The sequence below is a fragment of the Pangasianodon hypophthalmus genome, chromosome 8 (assembly GCF_027358585.1).
Source record: "Pangasianodon hypophthalmus isolate fPanHyp1 chromosome 8, fPanHyp1.pri, whole genome shotgun sequence".
In the NCBI taxonomy this organism is placed as follows: Eukaryota; Metazoa; Chordata; class Actinopteri; order Siluriformes; family Pangasiidae; genus Pangasianodon; species Pangasianodon hypophthalmus.
In genome coordinates, this window is record NC_069717.1 from 5,981,487 (window position 1) to 5,986,601 (window position 5,115).

At 37.4% G+C, this 5,115-nt stretch overlaps 1 long non-coding RNA gene across 1 annotated transcript; it reads right to left on the reverse strand.

Moving 5' to 3' along the window:
• Positions 1–954: 954 nt before the first annotated feature.
• Positions 955–4,495, reverse strand: LOC128318685 (uncharacterized). Its single transcript, XR_008302120.1, has 2 exons — positions 4,221–4,495; positions 955–2,269 (listed from the first exon to the last, which is right to left on the reverse strand). It is a non-coding gene; the product is annotated as an uncharacterized LOC128318685 (long non-coding RNA).
• Positions 4,496–5,115: the final 620 nt, after the last annotated feature.

The window sequence follows — 5,115 nt, forward strand, 5'->3', positions numbered from 1 at the left end:
GGAACACCCCACAAGACCTGCCATGTTGGAGATGCTCTGACCCAGTTGTCTAGCCATCACAATTTGGCCCTATTCAAAGTCGCTCAGATCCTTACACTTGCCCATTTTTCCTGCTTTCAACACATCAACTTTGAGAACTGACTGTTCACTTGTTGCCTAATATATCCCACCCCTTGACAGATGCCACTGCAATGAGATGATCAATATTATTCACTTCACCTGTCAGTAGTTTTAATGTTATGGCTGATCAATATATATATATATAAAAACAAAAAACAAACATTGTAATCATGAAAATGTCAAGGATATTGCTCCGTTTTGTTCAACATTATATTTTCTATTATTGTGATCATCAGTTTTATACTGTATCTTTAAGACTTAACCATTTTTGTTAACATTATAAATATGTTTTATAAATACATTAGTTTGCACTCATGGTATACCTACACTCAGCAATCCACTTACTTTTTTAATATGACTGATTTAGAAAAAAAAAATCTAAATTCATATGAAATGAATCTAGATATGTTTTTTAAAAATAATGTCTGCATGAAAGGGTTAAAGAAACACCACAGTAGAAGGTAGATAAAAACAACGTCAGAAATCTCTCCATTACGAAACCACTTCCTCACTAGTGACGTGTAGAACGAGTCGGCTCTTTGTACCGACTCTTTTAGGTGAACGTTGAGAGCCGAGTCGCATATATGAGTCTTTTTTTATGTAGGCAATGCTGTTAGTCTTGGAGGGGTAATTTAATCAAGAAATTTCCAAGGAAACCTCTTAACACCATCTGAGCTGTTCATTATGTGAAAGGAGAGACGTGTGTTTGGCTCTCAGCTGGGTGTGTATGAGGAGTGTGTGATGGAGGATGCGCTGCACTAGTCACGTGTGTTTGGTGAGCCGAATGGAACCGAATCTTCTTAATGAAGCAGAGACACAAGCAGCACAGCTGCATTAATGCATGGATGTTTACTGCACACGTCACTGCACACATATAATACCCTCCTGATTTAATCATTATTTAAATAGTTTTTTTTTTTTAATAAAACGCAAATAATGGTGTTTGGTTAATTATATGGTAGAGTAAGATTTCATGAAACAATTTCATCCGTAGTTAAACGCTATCGCAGGTCATAAAATCGCAACCTTTGCCCGGTTTAAAAAAAAAAAAAGAGCCGTGTGGGAGCCGAAAGAGTCGACTCTTATCAGTGAGCCGAGTCAAATGATCTGACTCACTGAAAAGAGCCAGAATTCTTCCTCTGAGTACTGTGGTGGACGAATCGAACACGAATCGATTCCTAACCTATAAATGATTTCTTTCCAGATATGCAAATAAATATTATAAACATGCATTACGTTTATAATATACATTATATCCAATGTATACATATACATATATATTACATACACATTATATCCAATGTATACATATACATATATATTACATACACATTATATCCAATGTATTTGATAGGTAATGCATTTGATTTGATATATTTTCCCTTTCCGCTGTCATGTTTAATGCGTGTGATACCTGACACAACATAGGCAATGTACATGAACAGGACACAGCATGTCTTTATGCACGTCACCATTACTGAGATGTTTTGCATTACTTACATACTAGGTAGGTGGAGACTAAGTGTACATTACTATTTAATTTAATTACCAATCTAAGATGTTTTGTATAATACATAAGGAGTAAAACACTACAGGGCATGCTGTTATAGGAAAATAATCAACAACTGAGTGCTGTCATGTTCCACCCCTAAGTTGATTATTTGCCGATATCAGCCTATGCTGAAGTGGTTTATTCTTCTTACACCACAGCAATTTGCCAACAGTTAAGATATTTAATTTATTAAAGAACTTCAACCATTTATAGTTATGTTGTGGAATGTTGTGCTTCAGTGAATTAGTTCTCCACTACATTCATATCACGATTTATCTCCAGAGCTATACTTCCAAATAGTAGGCTGTTAAAAATAGCATTGTTTGCCTCTCAGCTGTGTGTATGAGGAATATGACGGAGAATCTGCTGCACTGTTTGCTTGTTGAAGATGCACTTTATGTACTCAAGTGTATTACATGAGCCGAAAGGAAAATGAATCTTCTTAATGAAGCACGGACACATAAACTGCATCTCAGGTGACTCTCTGTAATTGTTACGCTGCCATGGAGGAGACTCTGAAGATCACTCTTCCCCAAAGACACCCCTGTGCAGGTCTGGTTCACCTGTTCATGAGCTGTTCACAGGTCAGCAACACACCTGTAAAGATCCAGGAAGTCAAATTGTCACCTCTGAGCTTTACAGAATCTCCCCAGATGGCTCGTTAGCATGTGTTCATTAGAATTACATAAACTGCATCTCAGTAAGGGGATATACGTAAGTATTCAGACACTCTTGTTTCTGTTATTTAATATACTTCCAGTGCATATATCCACTTTAAATTTACACAGATAATCTTTTGATTTTTGATCAACAAACTTGATAGGGGAAAAATTATATAGACACTATATTAAAAACATGTGCAGGTTACATAAAAATTGAATCTGCAAATTGAACCTGGTATTATTATAAAAGACTTCGCCATTGGGAAGATTTCACGCAACAAGTAGCAATCATGGTGAAGGGGAAGGAACCTTGAAATTGTGAATCCATATACATACTAGAATACATACTTTTTTGTTGATATTTATAAGTACAATGTCAAAAGACATTGTGTGTATATTGGATGTTGAAGTATGTTAAATAACAAAACCAAAAGTATCTGAAGAATTATTTCCCCTCACTGTATATCAAGTCAACTCAAGTGGGGTTTTATTGTCATTCCTACATGTAGCTTGTATGCAATGGACTGAAATGTTGTTTCTCCAGGACCATGGGGCAACATATAACAGCATTCAAGACTACATAAAGTGCAAATACACAACAGAGTGAGATGAGTGCAGGACATTAAATACACAGAAGAGAATAATAAGTACACAGGACAATAAAAACACAGAACATGGGCTGTAAACTGTGAAGTGTTTGGTAGTGTAGCAGCAACAAATATAGTGTTCCATAAAGTGTCTGATGCAGCTTTGTAATGTGCGGTGAGCATTGGTACTGAGTCATGCTGGGTTAGGTGTTTGTCTAGCCCATTTAAGCATTGGGAGGCCGCAGGGTGTTGAGTAATCTGACTGCCTCAGGGAAGAAACTGTTACTGAGTCTACTGGTGCTGGCACGGATCCTGTACCTTCTGCCATCTGGTGAATATGCTTCTGTGATGTTATACTGTATATATTGTGGTTGATTTATGTGATAATTACATTGTGAACATTGTGATCACTCTGAGCAAGACTGCTAAACCTGAGACACAGCAGAAGTGAAAGACCTCTAAGGTTAGATTCCTCGAGCCAGTGGCGGATGTTTCAAATGTTGACCAAACTAAGCTTTCTGTGACTGAGGTTCTTCCTCACTCCGTTGTGAAGAAAGAAGAAATGGTGACCACATTGAGCAGGACCTCTGAGGACTGAAAGATCTCTAAGCACTGCAAAAAATGAAATCTTAGCAAGTGGAAATTTCTTGAATATATTCAAATTAATGTTATATTTCCTATTATAAGATTACAATAAACCAATATAAACCGTCCACTTTAACTGGAAAACCTGTACAGCTGCACATTCATGCACTTATCCAATCAGCCAATCATGTGGCAGTAGCACAACACATAAAATCATGCAGATACAGATCAAGAGCTTGGGAATGGAAAAAAAAAGTGTGATCTCTGTGACTTTGATCATTGCATGGTTGTTGGCACCAGATGGGCTGGTTTGAGTATTTCAGAAACTGCTGATCTCCTAGCATTTTCACACACAACAGTTTCTGGAGTTTTCACAGAATAGTGCGAAAAACAAAACACATTGAGTGAGTGACAGTTTTGCGGGTGGAAACGCCTTGCTGAAAAGAGTTTAGAGGAAACTGGCCAGATTGGTTCGAGCTGCCAGGAAGGTTATAGTAACTCATATATCAGTCTTTACAACCGTGGTGAGCAGAAAAGCATCTCAGCATGCACAAAATATCAAACCTTGAGGTGGATGGGCTGCAACAGCAGAAGACCACATTACGCTCCACTCCTATTAGCCAAGAACAGGAGTCGAGTATCTGAGGCTATCATGGGCACAGGCTCATCAAAACTGGACAGCTGAAGATCAGAAAAAAAAAAATTAAAAATCACCTGGTCTTTTTCCTGACTTCAGCTGTCCAGTTTTGGTGAATCTGTGCCCATGATAGCTGTTGCCATTCTCTTTCCCCATTCTGCTGTTTGATGGGAACATGCGTTGTGCTGCCACCACGATTGGCTGATTGGATAACTACATAAACGAGCATGTGTACAGTTGTTCCTAATAAAGTGGATGATGAGTGTATTTATATTTATTTTTTGAAACTATTTTCAACCTTTTTCCATTGGCAGATAATGTTTCTAATTTTAAGCATTTATTTCTAAAAAGAAGCAAAATTATCTGGCAACAGAGCTAGAAAATGAGTAAAAATGTCTAAAAAGAGGTCTTAATAGTCTTATATTCGATTTATTTATTGTAATCTTATAGAAAAAATTAAATAAAATGTGACTATATTCAAGATATTGCCGCTTGCTAAGCTGTACTTTTTTTGCAGTGAGGTTAAACTTGTCGAGACAGTGGTTGGCGTTTCAAATGCTGACCAAACTCTTCTTCCAGACGCTAATATCGGAATTGCCACCATCATGAAGAAAGAAGAAATGAGGACCACATTGAGAGGATCTTGGAGATGAATCAAATCAAAACCCCAAAGTCTGATGAGTTTGATTGACTTAAATAAGTTAAATCAGTACAGATCCCAGTGACCACCGATTTAATGAAAAACTGGCTTTCAGAGGATACTCTGCATTGAATTACATTTATTTATCTTTAGTAGCCACTTCATCCTGGTCAGCGTTGACGAATGCGGAGCAAATCTTTCGTACACTGGGTGCGAGGCGGGAAAACAGCCGGGATGGGATAAAAATGAGGATGTGAAGTTCTTGTGAAGTCCCAGATGTGCTGTACTGATATTTTCTCATCAGTGGAAAAAAATAGAAACAAACCACAATA